General features: G+C 32.3%; 2 protein-coding genes across 6 annotated transcripts in view; both read right to left on the bottom strand.

The window, feature by feature from the left end:
- LOC147908695 (uncharacterized) overlaps positions 1-16,150 on the bottom strand; it is a 63,831-nt gene extending 47,681 nt beyond the window's left edge. Inside the window, exon 1 of the mRNA XM_087408500.1 lies at positions 8,730-16,150. The gene's annotated coding sequence lies outside the window, so the exon portion shown is untranslated. The remainder of the gene's footprint in view (positions 1-8,729) is intronic.
- The window catches only part of LOC105144539 (uncharacterized), a 273,849-nt gene that overhangs the window by 172,588 nt on the left and 76,171 nt on the right, over positions 1-25,090 (bottom strand). The window lies entirely within an intron of this gene.

The following is a 25,090-nucleotide window of genomic DNA, read 5'->3' as shown; positions in this document are numbered from 1 at the left end:
GTAAAAAGACAAAGAGCTTGAAAAAATTTTAATTTCCAAGATTAATCAATGTATAAATTTTACATCAAATTTCAATTTTATTATGTTATCGAAAGCATATGTAGTTGTCTGTATCATAATTGCATGATTTATGCTTATTCAAAATATACAGGTACCGAAATACGAATACGTGATACGGCAAGTTAGGTTAGATAACGTCCAATCGTAAATATTAGGAATGCATTTCGTATCAGCTTGATTTAATTATCTCGTTTAACGGTATTTACGTATGATGTGGGCTACAATATCGTAAATAGGTTTCTCTGTGCACGTGAATACAAGCAATTAATCGATGACAATTAATAGGTTATTATGAAATTACTATCGTCAATCAGATATGTGACTTGTAAACGATGTTAAATGCAAAAGAGATCGTAAGTGCACAAAAAATATTTCAATAAAATTATGCAAATATTATCTAAAAATCTCTCCTTTACCGCTTTCGAATTTTATAAGTTTATTTACGCATAATAATTTTATGAATTACTATTAAATAAAAAAGCAGTAATTCGTTTTTTTAACAAGAGATAATGAGATTTAATTTCTTATTCAATGTAATGAATGAATTACAATTATTAATAAAATCAATTATGATAAGAATATAGGGCCTTAAGGCCGAGATGAGATTAATAAGGCATAAAAATAGTAACACAATCTATGGTGTCGACGTGGGCAAGCGTGCTTAACAGCTCGGCTTGAGAACGAAGGATCACAAGTTCGAATCTCGGCAGGCTTCGTCTCAGTTTTTCCGTCTCCAGAGGAAAGAAAGAGGGGATTTTGGGCGCCCCCCTCTTCATACCCGACGATTTCGCAAGTGTGAAATCGTGTTATACCTGACGACGTTCAACGGCTCCCCAGTCAGAGGGAGAAAGGCGGGGCATACTTCAGAGAAGAATATATCGGTAACAAAAGACCGCGTAAGCACTAGTTATGATGCGTTCGGAGAGATGGCTGTGTACTCCGAGTACGGTGGTGGGTATCGAGCTCCTAGGCAGCTTGTTGTGAGCGACGACGTTACCAAGAAGGGCCGATAATTCGTACATGGCTCCGGCCGGCATTGTTGGTGGGCATTCGCACTTCAGTACGAGAATAAGTGCAGTAGTGCATGTCATTGGCCGAGCTAAAAAAGGAAGGGCCCCGATCCCGATGGTCAACGCAGGTATTAACAGGAGATCGGAAGATAGTAAAAAAAAAAAGAAGTCTTGTTAAGTGGATGAGAGCGGAAGAATCCCGAGTTCAATCCCGGTCGGCACCTTTAATTTTTATCTTCCACGTTACATAAAAATTATTATTAATTTTTAATTCTAAAATATTCAAAATTATTAATTTGATAATAATTTTTCTGTTTCTAACAATTTTTTTGTGATAATGTATTCTGTGCTGTAAAATTTATAAATAATTATTAATCATTAGAAATTCTTATACAATAATTAATATTTTCATTAATATATATACACACTTTCTAATAAAAAAATAGCTTACTTTACTAAAATATTAATCATAAATATAGCTGTAATTATTAAAAAATTGTTGAATTGTTAAATAATATTTGTATGATATATACTTGTATATGTATATATTTTTTATGATAGTTTAAAAGATAATTTGAAGAAGAAAATGTATATTTGAAAATTATATTGTATAATTTTATTTTTAATTTTACAATGGGGCTATCTATCCCATTTCAGCTTTTTTTTAAATGCCAAGTTAATTATTCATGTGCATTCACGTGATTGGTAATATTAACATAAGAATTTCTTGTTCCCTCTAGGCGATATCTCGCGAATGCTTTTACCCGAGCTTTTATCGTAAAAACTGCGAAAAACGCACAGAGATATTTTTCGCAAGACTCACCGACTTTTAACAAATTCGCACCATTATGACCATCTGCAAAACGTGCAAATATCGTCCTTTACTATTCCATTTGCGGAGAATGCATTTCTCATAAGTCTACAATTTATAATTTTAAAGAGAATAATTGTCAGAGTTTCTCAAAATGACACCAAGTACAGAATGAAAGTATCTAATATTATGGCTTGCATATTTTCAATAAAACTTGTTGCAAGCCATAATACTTAGATACTTTTATTCTGTACTTGGTGTCATTTTGAGAAACTCTGACAATTATTCTCTTTAAAATTATAAATTGTAGACTAATGGAAATATTAATTATTATATAAGAATTTCTCATGATTAATAATTAATTTTAAATGAATTCGTAAGGAAGATATTTGTACGATAAATTTTACAGCACAGAATATATTATCACAAAAAAATTGTTAGAAACAGAAAAATTATTATTAAATTAATAATTTTGAATATTTTAAAATTTAAAATTAATAATTTTTATGTAATGTGGGAGATAAAAATAAAGGTGCCAACCGGGATTGAACTCGGGATCCTTCGCTCTCTTCCGCTTAACAGACTCCTTTTTTTTTTACTATTTTCGATCTCCTGTTAATACCTGCATTGGCCATCGCGGCCCTTCTTCTTAGCTCGGCCAATGACATGCACTACTTTACTTATTCTCGTAATGAAGTGCGAATGCCCACCAACAATGCCGGCCGGAGCCATGTACGAATTATCGGCCCTTCTTGGTAACGTCGTCGCTCACAACAAGCTGCCTAGGAGCTCGATACCACCACCGTACTCGGAGTACACAGCTATCTCTCCGAACGCATCTCTACTAGTGCTTACGCGGTCTTTTGTTACCGATATATTCTTCTCTGAAGTATGCCTTTCTCCCTCTGACTGGGGAGCCGTTGAACGTCGTCAGGTATAACACGATCTCACACTTGCGAAATCGTCGGGTATGAAGAGGGGGGCGCCCAAAATCCCCTCTTTCTTTCCTCTGGAGACGGAAAAACTGAGACGAAGCCTGCCGAGATTCGAACTTGTGATCTTCGCTCTCAAGCCGAGCTGTTAAGCACGCTTGCCCACGTCGACACCATAGATTGTGTACTATTTTTATGCCTTATTAATCTCATCTCGGCCTTAAAGCCTTATATTCTTATCATAATTGATTTTATTAATAATTGTAATTCATTTATTACATTGAATAAGAAATTAAATCTCATTATCTCTTGTTAAAAAAAGAATTACTGCTTTTTTACAAATGGAATATAATTATATAATTATTTCGTATTACACTAACAAAAAAAACAGAGAAGTATGTCCCCCTCAAAGTTTGATAAATTTTGAATGTATTGTGATTTAGATCAAAATAAGAGATTTTTTACATACATTTTTTTCCTGCATTCTAATATTCTAAGGATTTTAATAGAATTGAAATCTACTCTCTTCTACTGGCATAAATTTTAAATATATATATATATATATATGTTTAAAATAAATAAAAAAATATCCAACGATGGTGTAACTTAAGTTACCAACTGTTAATAAAATAATAAAAATAATATCATTAATTTTAAAATTCATTCTACAACGAGAAGAACAAGATCCTAATAAACAACTTAATCTACTCGAATTCCATCTACATTTACATAAAATTAAAGGAACTATTAAATAGTTATTTCAAATATACTTTATGTAATACTTTACAATGTATATTTTCGAAAACATTATCCGATTAAATCTTTTTTTTTTTCGGAAACTCAACTGATCTATGAAAAACTGAGAAAGGTAAACAGCCGGACGCGACCTGGTGCAAAAAGTAATCTGGAATCTCCGTTCGTTCGTTCGAAGATCGTTGACTGACGAGCGAAAAACCGACGATGAATATGAGGGTGCAGAGAGTGCATATAAGAATTCCGGAAGCGTTCCTCCGCCTGCCATTGCCTTCCACCAATCGCAACGCTGAGGAAACGCGCTAGAAAACATGCCGGAAACTCGGTCGATGCTTTTTGCGATCGTTCGTGAGATGCGCGAGTCGCGAGAAAAATTGCAGCGGCAAATATCAGATTAGAAGTGATAGATTCGTGATCCTAAACAATGACACATATCATTCTTGAAAGATGTCATGCACACAAAATTATAATTCTGCGGTAGTTTTTACACCACATTTGGAGAAGACAATTCAAGAAGTATTCTCGACTTCAACTAATTAAAGCTTCATAGACTCTGTCTTGATGGTGATTACTGTCGGATAATTGATCCAACTTTAATTAAAATTCCGTTAAAATTTTAAGAAAGAAGAAAAACATCATATTTTCTAAATAATATTTGTCAGCATTATCATTCAAAAATAAAATTAAATGTTCATAAAATAATCCGGGTAAAAATTGAATAGCATCATTAAACGTTATAATAAACATTCTAATTTAATTATCATTTAAATCATTATTAATATCCAATTTGAAATAAATATGAAATTACAACATTAGAGCATTTGCAAATCTCGTGTTAACGATCAAATTTATAAGAATTTACACAATATTCACAAAATATTATTAGTTTGTGTTATGTGAAAATTTTATTGCAGAGTTCTATCGTTATGAATGATAATAAAATAATAATGAAGAGCTAATGTATATATCTATGTATATATCTATGTGTCTGTGTAACTACTTATCTTACTTAACTCGTCCATAAAAAGATTGCAAATCCTTGTTACATTGATAAAAATTACATAATCTCGTACTATTTTCACATATATAATTGTACAACTATAAACGCGATTAAATCGCCAAGGATACTTAATAAAGTAATAATCCCTATGAATTATGCTTGCAATTAATTATCTCCAATTATCTCGCTGATAAAGTAAAACGTTACGTAAAACAGATCTGGCTTTGCATCCCGTTTTCAAAATTGCAGCACTACGTTACTCTTAGTAACAGCCCGATCCAAAAAATACGATGTAATCCCCAAAGAGTACGGTGCAGCGCTTTTAACGAATGTACCACTCACCAAAGAGTCCGTGTATAGACTAAACGACCAGCTTAACGGACCTTTGGAGAGCGCGCCGGCTTATTCAAGGATTCGACGTTAAGCCGATTCAAAGATTCGAAATCCCGCCTTCGCCGCCATTTCACCTCGATTCGATGATCTAATTTCAAAAGCCAGCCTTTTGTGTTCCGCGTACATATGCTCGCGTGTGTTTGTGTGTCTGTGTACAACGATAAATCCGCGCTTGAGTTTACCGTCGATTGTAAACGTCCGGCAAAACGACGACCCTAATCGTTACGTACGGCGAAGGCGAGTCTACCGTGTCGAAAGCGCTCGTCGAAAGATTGCGAGGCTATCCGGTTAAGTTGTTATTACTATCGGGAAAAATGTGCCACGGTTCGTGCAAAGCGCATCTGATCGAGTCTATCGATTGCCACCAATTTATGAGAGCGAAATCTAATATGTGTATATATGTTTTCATATCCTGCATTTATTGAACATAAATTTACCCCTTCAGACCTGATTTTATTCGAACTATGTTAAAACATTTTTCTTTTATTCCATTCATGCACATTTTAATAAGTAATTCATACTAAACAATTTTTTTCAAAATTTTAACTATTTTTCCAACATATACATTATTATGTACATCAGAGTTCAGATTATATCGGTAGAATTAAATAATTTCAACAGATAATGTCTTCAAATTTGATGTACAATGTACACAGAATTTAAAGGGACTAAAAGGGATTTCAAAATTTATTGATTAATTGAGAATTTGCATTTAAAAAAATTTTTTTTTTACAAAAGGTCAATATTTTTGAGCTTCGTAATGGATGCTGTATTCTTACTTCCTGTACTGATCGAAGATTATGCAAATGTTAAATACCACAATTTATCTTCGTTTTCATACAAAGTTTCAAGCATATTGTGCTATATCGTAGTCTTCATCAATTTAGATTCCACTATCTCGTAAGAGTCATTAATTTGGTCTAACGAGCTGTGATTAATGGAAGTGCGTAATAATTGTTAGTTCACTACATCTAGTAAAAGCATTACCTTAGATAACATGGTAAATTTATGAAGTAATATAACGGATATATATTATATATCAATTAAAATCCATTTGTCACTGTGTTTTATAATATATTGCAGTTACCAACTAATATAATTCCTAAAACAGATACATAAATTAAATTGTCTGTATCAATCAAACAATGACATCATTTAAAAAACAATTTATTAATACACTAATTAGTTTTTCTGTTATCACGATACGAGTAAAATTTAATTAATTGACAATTTAGAATAATATGAGAAATTCTTTTCAACCACTGCTATTATTTTCTAGCAATAAATGTCTCTTATATGATACATATATATATATAAAACATATATATTTATCGATAGTGGTTCATTAAAAATTATTTAATAGGTAATCGTTTTATATAAATTGTTTTAAGGACACTCGTATGTATAAATAAACCGGCTTCTCGGTGAAGCGATGCATTACTCTTCCCCGATCTTCGCTACAACATTCAACGCGTTGCATTTTTCGACTTTCTTACTAGTCCTAGCCTGCCATTCTTTCGCCTGTTATACCTTCCCATCCTTCCAGCGTATACCTACTCTGTTGTCCCCAGACAGTGAAAAAAGCACCTCTCTCTCCTGTATCCAAAGTTTTACCTCGTCTTTTATCTGCAGCTTACGGACCATCGCGTCTCTGCACCCTGTAAGAGCCTGTAGTACGCTACTTCTATCTCGCGCCTCGCCATTTCACGCACACACGCACACACGCACACGTGACGGAAGAACGCGGAAATTGCGATTTCGTCACCCACGATGAACAACGATGGCGTCGGTCGTTTATCCGAGAAAAGCTGTATTCGTTCGCTTCATCGAGCACGCTCTGGGATTTATGGTATAATACAAGAGACACCGTTGTGTTGGTGCGCTTATCGAAAGCAAAGCTTGTCAATGTGAATCTCGTGAAAAATTTCGTTTGGTACAATTGTATTTACAGTAAAGAAACATTATATTTTATAATAATATGTTAAATTTGTTTAATACAAACATAATACATATTTAGTTTGTTAATAATTTAAAGCATTTAGAATTATTTTCTTTTTTTTTAAATACTTGAAAATAGTTGAAAATAGTTCTTATATTAAACACATCTCTATACTGCTTACTAATATTGACTATTTTATTAACAATCAGTTAATTAATAAAATGAGTGTTAGTAATATTAGATGCATATTATCATTAAATTATCATCAGTTGTAAAATGTGGGATGCGAATAGAGGTCATTTAATTTTACGAGTGTCCTTGTTTTGTGGAAGCTTCAAAGTTCTCCCTGGTTTCCTTCATCTTCCCCAATCGACCCTGTTCTGTATTCTCGATCAGTGTCGGCGCCACGTATAGACTAAGAAATAGGTGATCGCGATCAGAATAATCGGAATAATTCAAAGTACGGTACGTAAAATTCGCTGAGTTGGTGTCAAAATGAAAATTCTATTAAATATATATTATCTCTTTCCAGAATGGTAATTTCAATGAATATGTTTTTTTTACATCCTTCAAAAAATATAACACCCTTCCCCCCCTCCCCCATAAAAGTATAAGATTATAAAAATATCAATAATTTTTCGACTTTTATTTCCTATTTAGTTTTAAATAATTTTTCAACAATAAAGATAAAAAAATGTAGAAAAAATGAAATATTTTATTATTTTATAATTATTTATAATTATATATTTCATTATTATTTTTAAATGCAATGGAATTTAAAAGAGTTTTAGTTAAAAATTCAACTTTTTGAAATGTATATCAATGGCATAGTGCTTATTACAATAATGAAATGTTCGCTGTTGAAAATTTATCGAAAAGTTTTATAGAATTTATGGACAATCTAAATAATCTCCGCTTTACTTTGTTAATATCAGTTAAAAGCCATTGAGCAAAACCAATTTGTGTAATAGTACGAATAACGAGAAAAGTAATCCCAATAAATTCGGCGGTCAGTGATCAGACAGCGTTGAATGGCCAGGAAGAGGCCTGCAATAAGCAAACAATACATACACACATATAGACACTTTCAGAGTTCGAGTATCCGAGCCACCGCGGGGTAGTTTAACGTGCGGTCAATTATGTGCAATTAATTCGTTGCTTGGCCTTTTAATCGAATTTTCTCTTGCATTCTCCTGCATTGGTCTATGTGCCCGATTGTGCAATCGTGACTCTTGCGGGCGTCTCAATGAATGAAATTCCGTTTGTACGGCTAGTTTAAACGTACTCGTGTTCAGTAATATATACAATCATAATAAAGTTCGTTGCTGAATAATACAGTATTATTGGAAATCAATAAATTTATATATGCAAAAAAAAATATAATATAATCCCTAATAGAGAAGAATATTACGCAATGCATATAAACTTACTGACTGAGATTCGTTAGATTATTATATATATCAATTTAATATATAATAATAAGAGTTAAAAATGTAAATTTTATATTTACACTTTATTAATTCTTTTTCCTAAGGGGATAAGATACAAAAGCCCCTTAATCTCAAAATATGCTCATCCGCGCCAAATTGCGTTCTGCATGGATTTTCTAAATGCAAAACGAGTACGAAAGCTTTTGCAAATCACTGGTTAATCGCATTAAAGATACTCTTCGTAAGTGTATTAATAATAAAAATGACTGTTTGTGCGTTCTTTGGACTGAAAAGCTGGATAAATCGAGAAAAAACAATATGTTGTGTTTAAGGAGTCGTGGCTGTCAAAAAGTCCGCATCGATTTACTAATTACGATATTAGATAACTTATTTAGACTCACAATCGCAATAGCAGAGGTTTGATCCAAATATCTTCTTCTTCTTCTTGACAATAAAGGTGAGAAAAAAACACGCGCGATAATCACTTTTCACAGGAATTTCAATCACGGATGCCCATAATCGGTTGTTTCATAATGATTTTGGCTGATCGAGATAATAAACATAACAATATCTCACAATAAATATCAATTTAAGAATAAAACTTTCAAATTAATTTCAAATTAGATTTGATAAACGTTCTAACTATAGCAGCGATATAAACAAATTGTGTAATCTTACATTAGAACAATTAAGGAAATCGGTGGCTTGCCAATACAATTTTAACGCTTTTAATATCATTAATTATGTTTCTTTAAAACAAAAATTTCTTTTCTAGAATGTAATTATATAATTCAATGATAATAAAGCTTTTCTATTTATTATCCATCATGTTAACAACCTTACAACTCTTATAAAATATTAAATAAATAAAAATTGTAAAAGAACAATAGAAAGAATATTTAATTAAACAATTTTTTTATATAAAAAATATTTTATATATAAAAAAGTCGTTCTTTGCTTTAACAAAGAAAATGTTAATCGTGCGCATCATTCTTTAATTAATCGCCTTCATTATAAGACGATCATACCATGGATTACGAATGAAATTGGATCGCGAACTTCGTAGTGCATCATTAATAGGATAACTTCCATTCTCGAAGGATATCTAGTTAGTTTAGATCGGACTTCAACAGTGTTCAACCACGATCGCTATTAATGCGACAAGCGAATTCGTATTTACACAAATCCTCTTTTGTAAGAAGATTGTATTGATCAAAAACTTGATCGATCACTAAATTTACTACATAAATTAAATTATTTCCGCGCGCAATAAAAATAATTTTGAGTAATATATGATGTTAAATTCATTTAAATTTTAATAATTATAAAGTTATTCTTAAAATTCTTTTTATTCTAAAAATTTTCCAGAAAAACATTTGTAACATATTTAGCGAGAATAAAATAATAATTTTATGATAATTCTATCAAAATTATCATAAAATTAATTAAATTTGCGCAAACTTTGAACTTTTTCCTCCAACTTTTCTCAAATTAACCGACTATTCATAAAATATTGATCGCTCAGACTTAACGCGTCATTAGAGTTCTTAACTCACAATTAATTTCCTCTAAACATCACTGGCCAATCACAAACTTTGCTCACGTCGTTATACGGCTAACTTCAATCCTCAGAGAACTACGCAATCTTCTCGCAAGAGTTGACGCTCAATCAAAAGGATCGTCATCGACGAATAGAGAATTATTCTGCCAAGTCGTGTGCAGAAGCATTGATCGTCGAATAATTTCGCGTGACAATCATTTCCTCCCGTCAATTAATCGTTATCTGCGACTTGTTGATCTTTCCCTCTTAATCTCACAATGACTTTATTCCAAAGTTTCGACATGCATTGTCGATCAAATTGCACTTGTTGATTGATCCCTTCTACGAATCTAATTTCTGATTTGTGAATTCTTTCACTTCAAAGTAATAGTTCGTAAATCATAAATTTGTGTATATAATAAATTTTAATATGTGTTCATGTATCACGCTATGTTATTTCAAGTGACTTTTTATCATTTCTTTCTTGAATTCGATAATAATATTCTATAATAGAAAAAAAAAAATTTATTAATAATATTAATCATTTATCTCACAACTATTATAACTTGACCCTTTTAAAAATATATGTAGGTAATTAAATAAAACTATTTACGAACATTCAAAAGAATTATTAGCTTATTACGAAAATATTCATTGATAATTCTTGTATACTATTCTCTTTCTATTTAAATCGCAAATAATTCTATAATAAGTATCACAATGATTCAAATAAATTTTTAATTGAACGTAAAGCCACCAATTTCTATCTCCAATGTATTCTCTCGATCACCGTATCTTCCTATCCTTTAATCCTCTTGCCTTGACACTTTTCAAAGATACTCTCGTTCTCAAGTTACGCGCCGTTGTTCGTTTACCAATTAACCGATCCCGTTACCTCCGCGATCTCGTTCCATCCCCAACACGACACTGCCGCAAATTCTCTCTCTCTCTCTCTCTCTCTCTCTCTCTCTCTCTCCCCCCCCCTCTCTCTATCACGACTTTCTCTCTTATCAAATTCAGTTTATTCACCGACACTTGTTAACTCTCAACAAAGTTCTCTTGATTCCCAAATGCCCGTAAGTGTTGGATAAAGTTGAAGTATAGAACTCGCGCGAGGATCTCGAGCTGAGATTTCGATCGCGTGTCCGACGACGCCGATCTCGTCGGTTTAATAGGAAAGAGAGAAAGAGAGAACAGGGAGGGAGATCGTGGGATCGACGTCGCGTTGTACGTGGTCAGTTCGGCGTCGTGGAGCGCACTGAGAGAGTATAACAGCCCCGCCCGCTCGCTACGAGGAAACTCGACGCCCGGCGTCGCGTAGATTCATCCCCATCGGTTGCCCGGAGCAACGCCGGCGTACACGGGGAACGACGCAATGCGAGCGCGACGCAAGCGTCCCAGACAGCCACCCCGGACTCCCAGACGATGCGTCGCGTCGCGTCGTGTCGCGTCGCACCGCGAAATGTGTACCGGACGAGAACGGAAGTGGAAGAATCTTACCGCCAAAACTTATCGAATTAAACCGTTCCATCATTCCAATTAATCGAACTAAGATGAGCTATATACGTAATATTCAATTTTATTTTTATCTTCTGCCAGACCAGTTGTTATAATTCTTATTTTTTTGCAATCGAATATAAAAATTCATAAGTGTTAAATTTAATCAAAATATGTTCAGAATTCTAATAAGTTCTAGTATACTACAATTAAGAGATTATTAAATTAAAACAAATTCGATTTGCTTATTATATGTATAAAGTCGGTTTTTTGATCAATTTTATTTGATGAACATTCTTTAAAAGAAAATAAATGTTTGAGTACATGAATTTTGAATACATAATAATGAATTTTTCTAAAATTTGTAATATTATTTTAAGACAATTTAAGATTATTTAGTATATTTTAATATTATTTCAAAAAAATCTTTAAAAATCTTTAAAAATAATCATTATATATTTAAAAAAATTATTAAAAAAAAAAACAAGTACTTACTTTTCTTAGTAATAAAATAATATTTTTTGTGTATAGGTTTTTAAATATCTAACACTGTAAATTTCAAGATTAAAAATAATATTTGATTTATATCATGTACATATATGATATCTATATAAATATAAGATGAGACTTTTTATATACGTATTCTCCATTGAACTCACAGCAATATATATTGTATAAACATATAAATGTATAACGTAACTTAAAAAGTGTATAGAATTTATACGAATAATACGTAACATACAGCATAAAATTTAAATCTGTTATGATAGAAATGATTCAATCGGTATTCTTATAAAATATCTATCTCTGGTGATTCTATAGAGAATCCTTTGATTATTTTATAAAAACAGCAATTAATCATTTTTATCTTTTAATCCACATCTCATAATCATCATTTCGATAATCCTCAAAAATTAATTATCAACTAAATCATTTTATATATTGAAAAACAAATATTTATTATTTATCTCAAAGGATAATTTATAACTCAACCCAATATATATATATATATATATATATATAATTTCATAATCTAGCTAGTCTCTGATTGGCTCAACAAAATCGTAATTTTGGTCAAAGAGAAAATGGTTATGAAGCGTCATATGCACGCAATATTGAAGCGCATCGGAACAGTTTATAAATGCCGTATGCCCATCCCGCGCACATATCGTATCCAGATATTCATTTTTACATCCATAACAAAGGCACTAACCGTTACTGCAGCACCGCGTGCATTAAGGTCGATACGATAACATAAACTGAGACTCACGACGATCCGCAGTACGTAGCGGGACAGAGATATTCTGAATCACTGATCGAGTTCCGTGAATTGCAAGGCGGTGAGCTCGCACACGCTTGGAGTGCATCGGCTTACCGCGGACACCTTGATGCAGATATGCGAATAATGCGCGTATCCTCTATCGTGTATAAGATTCAATTCTCTGATACTCGCGGAAAGAAATCCTCTGCCATGCAAAATCCATTTTAGAGAATATCGTAGAAATGCGCGTATAGATGAAATACGTGGAAATCTCTTTTGCATTTAATAAATATTGACGCTCCATTTGCAATGTGACTCTTTTTTGGCACAAGGGAAATTTCAAAATTTTTTCGACCTAAAGAAAGACAGAATCAAGTTCCTTTATTCCTAAATGATTCCGATATTTTTAAACAAATTTCCATTCTTTCATTAATGCATTTCTCAAATTTCAATCTATTTTAATAAAGATTTTAAGTTAAGAAATTATTTAGTAATGTAGTAGAGATGTTGAAAAAATAACTCTAAATCTTTCTATATTTTTTTAGAAGCATAAAACAAAAAACTTGAACTGGAAAAATCCATTGCAAACGGAAAGAATAAAAATATGATTACAGAAAGTTAAATACTGTTTAAAAATAATAAAGAATGATAGCGGAAAGCTTGTAATTTCGATTCGAAAGAAAGGAAAAGAAATGTTAGCAAAGAGTAATGAATGTTCGTTTGAAAATATAAATAGATATCCATATCGGAGGGAAACTTTCTTTTAACGGGAAACTATACTGATTGTATATCGCTACACTGATAATCGAGTAGCAGCTATGATTATAATCATAGCATCGAACAGGTCATTTGCGCTTTCAGACACACGGTCGCCAACAGATCAGTTATTGACTTTCAACTTGATCGCTGGATTTGCTATTTGATTCCTGCGTTGAACATACACGCATCAGCCATTGCCTGAATTGAAACCTGATCGTCCCGTCATCTCCATCGCGTCACAACGACGGATGTCTTTGATCGTATCTCGGTTCTACGCGTGGTTAGATTTCAAATATCGTCTGCAACCAGTTATCGTACGGCGTGATCGATCCCGCGAAGCGTTCTACAAACATTAATCTTCGGTCGTCTGACTATCGCTCGACACCACGTCGTAACTTCCATCAATTCGCCGCCGCATCATTGAATAGCCAATTAAACGTTTTCCAGCCGGTTTTAACTTGGAATGTAAAAAGCAGAGAAAATTGACAGTTTATCTAAAGAACAATAAACTCAATTCACAAATCGCGACGTCGTTATTAAATGGCGTAATTATTCGATATTTTTTCGCGATCATTTTCATATCTACGAATATCTTGATATTTTTTTCCGCTCTTTAATAAAAATGGTTTCACTATTTTTATCCGATTTACTTTGTAGTTCCCGCACTTTGTAGTTCTCTGACAAAAATTAACCGCTACTACCTTGCAAGTAGAAACGGCATTAAGTAATGCGTCATAAATGTATTTCTTCACGGCGCACTTCTCGTAACTAAAGCAATCAACATGCTGCATGCTAACTGCAGATGTAGTTTATGCGAGATGACAGGATGATTGATGTTGCAATTGAAAAGGAGTAAATTCCGAATACTCGCTGATGGGCGCGTTAATGGACATCTGCTAGTAGATGTAGAACGAAATCTCATTCATAAATCATATTTTTCTAATTTCTCCGTGATTCCTTCTAGTCTTTACTTTTATATCTATAAAATCCTGAAATTTTCGATTTTTCCCGCAAAAAATACTCATGTTCATTCTTTTCTACATTAAGCTCGACTACGTTCTCACGCAGATCAACATAATTCAGTTGGCGAGTTCATTAAACTCATCTCATCGTTCAAAATTCATCATACTCTCCGATAGCTATCGATATCCGGCGCAGTTCAATTCCAGCTAAATGACTGCGTGAATCTCGATTTTTTTCTATATTCTATCTTCTTCTTTTTATATACGCGCACCGTTTCCGTCCCATTAACTACCCGTCCATCGGCGATTGTCTGATATCGCAGCATACTTCATTATGAGTCGCTATTGACTCATAATCGAGTTAGAATCGTTTAATCTTCCGGAAATCGCACCATTTTATGATAACCCTTTTGTGCATATATATTTTGTTATAATAAAAAATATGATTTAATAGCCTAATTTTTCTGTGCTATTAATCAAGGATTTGGCTCAAATTAATTTTAGTTAAAACTAGGATATATAATACAATAATTAATTAATTTTTATAAAACTATATGCCTTAATTAATCCATACCCTACAAGATGGCCTCACTAATGACCGAGCGATTCCTGTTCGTGCCTGTTTTTTTGAGTCTTTCGGTAATAAATTATACATTTTATTATTTTCCAAAATGAAGTTCCAATATTTATTTATTTTAAAAAGTTGAAAGTATGTTGGTGAATTTTTAGAGATTTTGTTAATCATTCTGAAAAAAACGAATGGATCTAGTAACCCTCGTTTGTATGGATGAGGCACCAGATTGTATCTTGTAGAGTACGGGTTAATTTTAATAAATTTAAAATTAAGCAAAATATTCTTTGTCAATTGACGTTTTTATGCTTCATATATCTCTTATATATGATTACTAGAAAATTAATTTGCGACTGACGCTATCTCTGATATCTCAAATGCGGAATAAATAAACATTTATCTGAAGTAAATGCTATTTCTATGATGACAAGCAGAAGCTGCTAAATTGGATTTCGAAGAGGTGTTAAGCGACAATGTCGTCGAAAAGGGGACACGCAGAGTTTCTCATTATAGACCTGTCTAATTTTCTTTTCATCAACTCCGTCGTCTCCCGTATTCCTTCCATTAAAATCCATTTTAATTACAAGTATTCTACCGTACGTTTCCTCGCGCAAGAAAGTGTTGAGTATATTTTGCGTGAATGACATAGCACTGGCGAAATGCGTTTTATTAAATATTTTCCCTTGGTTTCTTCTAGTCGCGCAAAAAACTGATAAATTTCAAAAATATGTAAAACGATATGTATTCAATATAAGATCGTAAAGAATTTGAAATATTGATATAAAATTTTTTTTATCTATCTTCATATATTTTTGATAATTGCAGGAGTTGATGTAAGAATCGCAATTTGCTAAAAATATGTATTATAATCCTTTCCAAATACATTTAAGGATTAAACGAAGTTCGGGCCTAACAATTCGCGCGGTGCAACGTGCCTTATCGAGCGTCAGCAAATACAAATGTAAATCCACTTTTGCGGAAAATGGGCCGCGAGAGAAAAGGGTACAATCTGATCATTCACGATAAATGGACGAAACATGGTGGGCAGTCTGTGAAAGTTCTGCAGCGCAGATGAGGAAACAAGAAAGAGGAATAATGCTTAAATCTGGATAAACTGCTTCAGTTTTTAATGCAACTGTACCCCTTACTATACCAATATACCCTCCAGACAAATCTTTTGTAGAGTCACAAAAGATTTGTCTAAAGGACTAATAAAATAAACTATTAAGGGATAGAGACCCTCCAGACAAATCTTTTGTAGAGTCACAAAAGATTTGTCTGGAGAGTCTCTATCCCTTAATAGTTTATTTTATTAGTTATTAACAAAAAAAGCTATTAGTTCGCAATTATCATAGAAGTTGTTACAGAGATATCAATTAATTTCAATAGACAGAAATCCAAAAATAATTTGTTTAAATAGAGTCTCATTTCCCAGTACACATGTATAGAAATCATAAAATATTAGAAACAGATTACAAATCAACGCTGAAAGGAGTTTTACTAAAGTTATCTAAAAATTTAGCTGTACATCTGAAAGTAATTTTGTTGGATCATTAAAATAATTATATAGGATTATATAGGACGCTCAAACTGGTTGTTAGAACGTCAAAACTTTTTACAGAATTGCATTATATTTGAGATTCCTATGTAATTATTTTGATACTCTAACAACATTATTTTTAGATTCGTATTTAGTTAAATTTTTAGATACGTCAGCAAAATTGTTCTTTCTGCAAAGTATAATGTTCATCTCAAAAAATAATATTCACATTATCACTTTAGACAGTATCTATATGTAATGTGTTCAAATGTGGATTTATCGTAATAGCTAGAATTTATAACGCCTTCCAGCTTCCACGATGATAGCAAGAATACGGCATTATACGGATAGCACGATGCAGGATGCGCTACTTAAGCCTACATAAATGCATCGCATCGGATAATTAACGTGTATTGCCGGTCGTACGGGATGCACCTGCGCACCTGTTATTTATCTCATCCGCGCGAGTATGCGATTTCTTATGCCGTCACGACATCCGCTCGCAATTTGCTGATGGCGGAGTACCGGACATGACGGACGGATGTAGCTAATGTTTTTGCGAATCCCACAGATCATCGCGAAATAAGAATGTAAGCGCAAAGATTGATGATTGAAGAGAATTTACAAATTTATTAGATCCATTTGCATCGCCTCCTCGGCAAAAAAATATTAAAAACGATTATTTAAAAATACATACTGCCTTTCAAAAGACTTTCATAACAGTTTCGATAAACATTGTTACATAATTTATAATTAAATTAATATTTACGTTCAAAACATTCAATATTTCATCGAGTGAAATATTGAATGAACAATTTTCAGGAATCAGAGTTGCATGATTCAATTAAATATATCAAATTATCATTAATAGTCACAATTTTATATTGTTATAAATTTCATTCATAGAAATAAGATACTAAACCAAAATTATTTTCATTTTTTAACATCTCTTAATCTATTACGACAGACACGAGATGGATCTTTTTGCCTACAAATTGATTGTCTACATTCTACTTCGATTGTTAACATTCTAATATCGTTGGCTGTAAAAGTAAGCACTCGAGCAGTAAGCAATAATTTTTGTGCGCAAAAACGAACTGTCGGCAAAAGTGATGTAGACAAAGGGGGGAGCCCACAATGTGGGCATTCTTTTCGTTACAATACGAAAAGAATGATTTTACTATAATATGTACATAAAAATCTAACTAGACACAGATCTAAAATTAATTTAATTTTAATGGTCTAACAAAAAATTATTTTCAAATCTGTATCTAAATGAATTTTTAGATAATTCAGCAAAACCGTTCTTTCCGTGAATCCTCTTTAAAACAAGTCAGTTATCTCAAGACGAACTTAATCTAATTAATTTCATTCTAAATATTAGTCGTGCAACATAAAAGCTGCAGCAATGTCAGTGTGAAATGAAAATCAGTGGATTATATAATATTACAATAAGCACGTGATGAAATTTTCTGATACATGTAACTCGCATGTTTTAATACGCGAATGCACATGCGGATGCATACGCACAGGCGCGTTGTACGCACTCGCGAGTGCATTCTACGTTCTAATAGAGAACATGACGATAACCAACTGCGCGCTTATTGTTTCGAATTCCGAATTACTACTCTCAAATGCTGCGAATTACCGCCGAATAAACCTAGTTAATACCCAAGAGACTCATAGAAATTCCCATGAAATTCGCGTGATCGTCGAATTCGGCAAAAAGAGCTATGGAAGATGAACTTGTTCTTATGGAAGCATAGGCTACTTCCTCCCTCACGTCCTAGTTTCACAGGTTATCGACAATCCTCTCCGCGAACCAAACTCTCGAATCATGTCATAATAATAACAGCTGATGGATCGTGATAAAAGTTTGTCTTAGTTCTTAAATGTATAAAGTTTTATGCTACTAAAGAGATATTGATCAATTTTATCTATTGCATCAAATAGTACAATTGTATCAAAAAAATATCAAATATAAAACTCTCTACATGAAATAAAATAACAATAAAATTAATGTTAACATTCATTCTTTTGCCTAAAAATTTAAACAACGGATGAGATAACACAAAATAGTACAAAATAGCAAAAATGCAGTTACCGAGGATCGTGTCTCGAGAAATCTGAGATCTTGTTATCAGAAGAAATGCGCTATGTGCCTAGGGGTTAAAGCGAACGCTGCTGGAAGACTGCTCATTTTCCACCATCGTACTGGCCGTCATTATACACGGATTATCTCCACCGGTAGTAAAATAAAAAACTTCGACGCGAGCGCGATCGTAAAGATTTATGGCCGAGTTTACCAGCGAGCGAGCAAAGTTTTAGCGAATTACAGAGGGAAGCGTGCGCGCTAACTGCACGACTTCTACGAGTGCATGCTGTTTGTTTCGGAATATTCTCTCGGTACTAAACCTTTCGCACTGCTAATTAATTGGAATCGGATAACATTTTCCTTTCAGCGTAAATATTTTCTTTTCAATTCATACTGTCAATAGTTTCTCAAACATAAGCAGGCTAATAGTTGGGTATTACAGTCTTTAAAAATTAAATTTAAAAATTAACACTTTTTTAGACTACCTATAAGTTAAGAGAATGCCTCTAGTTAAAGATATAGAAAATATGTTTCAAATCTTAAATATAACCATAATTATGGTTATGGTTAACGCATCTACAATAATGTACCTATAACTTAAAAGAAATAATAAATTTTAATAAGTATTTGTTTAAATAATTTTATGTATAATAAATATTTACTAAATGAATAAAACATATATATTTGGTACTATTAAAAACTATTAATTTATAAGTAAATTTTTATTTAGTACTATTCATAGAAATATGTATTAATCCAGATAACAAAAAGTAAAAATCAAGACGTGTTTTTTAAAAAAATGTCTTATGTCTCGTTTTCGAACAGGCAAAATTCAATACATTGTTGTCCGGGAAAATTCAATACATGTTTTTCAGTATATGTATCAGTATCGGTAAATTTTCCAATTTTTTTTAAATCCTAATCTCCAACTAGATAGAGTAAAAAATCCTTATTTTTTATCATGGTCAATGTTGTGCGATAAGCGGAACGTGTGCATCGACCACAAAAACGTAATACATTGCGGCAAATGGATAAGCGTGGTAATGTCAAAATGACATTCGTGTAGTTTTTCATCAGGTGGTTTATTGCAACGGATGGTAGACGCGATGCATTACACGCTAGCTGAATATTTTCCATTCGATCAGACAGAACAGCAAAATCAATTCAATGCACAGTCGACTGCGCATGTATGTAGTGTAAATAGCGATCGAAACAACAACAATGGAATGTCCCGCGTTGTATTCTCCTCTCACAAGAAGGATTCTGGGATCCTACATTTTTATGACACCCAAGAGCGCTTTTCCAACGAACGATACCCAGTTGAGAGCTTACTTTTCGCTTGCGAAAATGGTTTTCATTCCGTCGCCGATTTAGAAGACGACATGTATCATGAATCATGCAAAATTTTTGCTCTAAGCGCGTTAATAAACAATTAATTTATTACTTTCGCATAAATTCTTTCAGGATTAGCGATATAACTAAATTAAGTAGTCTAAACCTTCTTACTACACAAAAAATCAGTTTGAAAAATTATCTATGTGCAATGTTTACTTTCAGTTACGCAAGAAAAATTTTACCTCTACCTTACTGTATAAAATTTTTGATCTCCTAAACGGAAGATTTATTTCGTATCATAAAATGCAGCTATGATTTTATGATGCGATTAAAAAAACATTCTTTGAAGAAAAATTCTTTCTTCTTTAAGTATAAAACGTGAACGATATTTTAACTATTTTAATTTCTCGAGATTAAAATCTATCTTGTAATAATCAATGATTTTTTATCAATATATTTATGTACAATAGTTTTAAGTAGATAATGTCAGTGTGTTTCACAGTAAAATAATATTTAATAATATTAGAGACAGTAAAATATATGTTACAATAATTACTTGTAAAAAATAACACAACTTTACAAAATTGCATATTGAATGTCTTCAAACAAAATAAACATATCTTGGAATGTTCTTTAATTATTTCTATCTTTTATTAGAATCTGTTGCATTTCTGAGTCAATGGGTCCATGGAGAATCATGGCTTGGTAAATGTAGCTTGGTCTTTCTCGTTCTTTCGGAAACCGGCAATCACTTCTGGAATATCCCGGGCGGCGAAGGAAAACGTCGGCGGATTATTGTTGTCGTGTTGGTTCGACGCTCGCGGTTTGATGTCGGTACCTAGACGTCGGTGTCTAGACATCGGCGTTGGCGTTGTCGCCGTAGCCACACCGTGGAATCTCCCGTGGGAAATGCGAAAGGTTTATTCCCGCATCGTCTCCTCTCGGCGAAATTCTCACCGGCACGTCGCGTCGCGTCGCGTCGCGTCGCGTCACATCTCCGGACGAATGGACCAGCGCGAAAACAAGTACGTATATATGATAGTAGAGTCGATATAGTAAAGCGCACCCAGTCGCATTATTAACTGCATACGGAAAATAAATCATTTCTAGACTAATGGAACCGTGCAAAAATTCTTGAAAAGTTTTTGAACTTATAAGTTGCAATGAACTGTCTCACAACACGATAAAAAACGATTTTGCTGAAGTATCTAAAAATTTAGCCAGATACAGATTTAAACATAATTTTATTGAGCTATCAAAATAATTAGTATGTAAGTCGTTCAAACTGATTGCTAAAATATTAAAATTTTTGCAGCATAGCTTGAGTTTCGTGCTAATTTAATATAGTCTAATATAGTCTAATAAAATTTAATATATTCTAATAATTATCATTTTAATATAGTTTAATAAAATATTCAGATCTATATCTAATTAAATTTTTAGATACCTATTTCAGCAAGATCATTCTTTCCGTGAAGAAAATAATAAAGTTTTAAAACCAGATATTTTAATTATTAATTATTGAAATGTAAAATTTTGTTTTATTTAGTAATAGATTTAATATTTTTTACTTAATTCTCAAAATCCGATAGAATACGAAAATAAAAAATGAAGGCAATTTATGTAACAAAAATGTTTTATCTATTTTCTTACAAGTTTTTTTACTCATGAAAAAGTTAATCAATATTCAACTTATCATAGAATAAATTTGCTTTTTCATCTATCAACATCGATTGCGGTTAAATTATTTTCCGTAGAGCCGATCAATGTATAGAACAGGATTAAAATCAGATTTGAAACCAAAGCATAGCGTCGCATACGAACAGCGCATGATGTCCAGATCGCTAAGCATTATTTGAAGCGTACAGAGATGCGACACGGTGCATCGAACAATGAAATCATCGCGATACGGGAAATAGCGTGTAAATCGCACATATTTACTATCAAATCATTTACCATCAAATCGTTTACCGACCATAAATATGTCTAACTTGCAGATGATTTTTCGAGAAGAAAATAAGTAGTGATGCAATTAAAAAAAAAGAATAGGTAAAGTGAATCTCTTCACATAAAAATTATAACAATCTACTCTCTAAATTCTTTGAAGTGAAATCTCACTCTAAAGAGTAAAAATTGATCCAATCTTGAAAATGAATAGTTCAATTTATCTTCAATCTTTAAGAATGAGATTTCACTCTTCAAAGTGACAATTCACTCGAAAAGTTTTAGAAAGTATATATATCATTATAATTTAACAATAGTGAATAGCGAGTCTATATTTTAAAAAAATCATAGATTTTCCAGCGTTAAATATAATATAAATATGGCTAAAAAGAATAATTAAAAAATATACATGGATTAGTCGAAACTATGAGGCACCACGAAATGAAAATGTCGTCTCTTTATTTACACATGGTACATCGTTTTTTGTTGGCAGAGCAATCCACCGTTTCAAGCGAAAACCTCGACGTAGCTCAAAAATGCAACGGGCCGTGCGTTTTGTTATTTCGCGAAAATTCGCGGAAACGCAGTCGTCCGATGATTGCGTGCAAATTCGAAAGAAAGGGAGATTCCTCGTGGGAATTAAAAATCCGTCATGAACAGCGTGAGAGACACCGCGAAAGCCAGAAACGAAGATTCCGTGAATGAAATGAGATTTGATAAAGCGCGCAAACAGCAATGCGTGAGCGACATAATGGCGGCTCGTTGAAAAAGCAGATCAACGTGGCATGGTTTCGGCATTGCGACTGCATGCAACTCGACAAATTAACTTTTTGCGAAACAATGAAAGCACACCATGCGTGTTCGAACGTTGTTCTGGACGTATACACGTCGGGCATGCAACGATCTGCTCTTTCATTTATGCTATTGTCGGCGAAATCTCATAAAAAGCGAAAATATACGTATTGAACAAATGCAGACAAAATTATGATGATAATTTGTTACTTGTTACTTTCTCTCTCTCTCTCTCTCTCTCTCTCTCTCTCTCTCTCAGATAATAGCCACAATTATAAATCGCAAAAACCTTTATAAATTAAATTAAACAATTTTTTTAGCTTGATATATTATTATCATAATAAATCATAAACTTTATTTATAATTTGATTTCAGTCTTATCTTGTTTTCAACCAATAATATAGAGATTAATTATTTATTACAACACATCAGAAAATTTAATAATTTAATTTATATCTCAATTTTACTCAATTTAATTCCGATTGTGTTTATTGAGATCATCGAAAGCAAGAAAAAAACATGTAACACATAGCGCGAGCTAAAGTAACCGATCTATTAAGGTAAATGCGCGCGTACGACGAGCCGTCGAATAATTCACGCACTTTCGGGTCATGTCTCTTCATCCATATATGTGGTTTCAGGATGCTGTGTGTACGCCGATGAACACAGCCGCGTGATGATCCCGTGTATCCACCGTGTGTCGCATAACAGGCCGCGCATGACATACGTTACGGTTTCGCGAAATGTGTAATTGCGTGCAACTTGCATCGTCTGTCGTTCGCACACGTGGTGACGTTATAACGTGAACATGTGTCGTGTACCGTGATAGAGTGAGTGCCCAAGCTCACAAAAAAATTTAATTGCCAACATATCAGTCGGACAGCTTGAAAACATGGAAACGTAATTCTATATCTTCATAAAGCTTGTCTACTTTTATCAGATATTATTTTTTTATACGATATAAATAAATTCAATATATTCAAAATGCCAATGCAGATAATTTTACTTTTGCCTATAACAAAATCCCAATTTAATTTCAATCATAATATAGCGGAATAAATTATAAATGTGTATGTATAAAACTTTTTATTATAATTTAATCTACATCGATCAAGCTTTTGGACACATTGACATGTAACAGTAGGATAGAAGTATTCAATTTTACAATAAATAAATTTTAGAGTAAAATGCAATCTTGAAATTTATCTCATAAATAATTTTGCCGAGTAAGTTATGAATTTTAATTAATTTTTGTTTCGTGTCGCGCGATGTTGTGCATTCGATTTTTCGCACGACTTGCTATTCACAATTATTAATGAAATACATTCACATTACGAATCGAAAATCGAATCGTGATATCTCGGTATAAGCAGAGAAACAAACAACTAGTCATGACTGATACTATATGTTTATGGAAATGACAGTAATATGATTATGGATATCAACGGTCCCATTTCGATTACATTATACATTATACGTTATAGATAGCAATGGAGTCAATCTCTTCATAAATTTCAAAACTTTAGACCACTTATCGCAGTTATTTGTAATTTTGCAAACATAACAAAATTATCAAACATAACAAAACTATCAGACATATGGATGCTTAAATATACATAATGTACATTTTTATTTCTATATATATATATATATATATATATATATATATATATATAAATAAATCGATTTATCTTACCATATAAATAGTATTAATTCTGCCATATTTACTGAATACTCTCTTAATAATTTAATATACATGTAAATAATTTTAAGTTAACATTTAATTACTATACAAAATTTATTTAGGTAATCAATCGAAATTAATTTGCTAGCATGACGAAAAGTTTATATAAATTAAATTATATTAATACTGAAAATATATATAGATTGATATTTCATTATTAAACATATAATATATATATATATATACATATGAAAATACAATGTTTTCCATATATCAACAGATAATGTTGCCGAATCGCCAATATTCTGCCATTCTAATAACAAAATTATCATCGACATTAAAATATGTTTGTTAGGTTTCGTTCTATCGTTACATTTATTATATCAACATTTCTGCTTTTATCGCTATCACAACTGATGAAAATACATAACAACGATTCATATATTTATTTATATGAAGTATTTTCAATATATGAAAATTTAAAATCTTTAAACAATAAGAATCTTATTGGACTGTACATTTGAAAACTTTTTAAATAAAAAAATCTTTAAATAAAAAAGTTTAATCATGTAATCGTTATAAAAACACGCGAATGTTGATTGACGTTTTAATAATTCAATGTAGATATTCGAGATTATTATATATATATTATATTATTATTACCAAGATTATTACCTTTCACAATAATTGTAATATTGGCGCAAAGCGAAAAGATGGAAGAAACTATATTACTCAATTTTTTATAAAATGTAGACATTGTCTCTTTGTTAGTATAAATTGAA

The sequence above is a fragment of the Acromyrmex echinatior genome, chromosome 8, assembly GCF_024713525.1.
Source record: "Acromyrmex echinatior isolate Ae372 chromosome 8, ASM2471352v2, whole genome shotgun sequence".
Classification (NCBI taxonomy): domain Eukaryota; kingdom Metazoa; phylum Arthropoda; class Insecta; order Hymenoptera; family Formicidae; genus Acromyrmex; species Acromyrmex echinatior.
The sequence above is the reverse complement of the archived record's forward strand: the minus strand, read 5'-3'. Positions and strand labels throughout refer to the sequence as shown.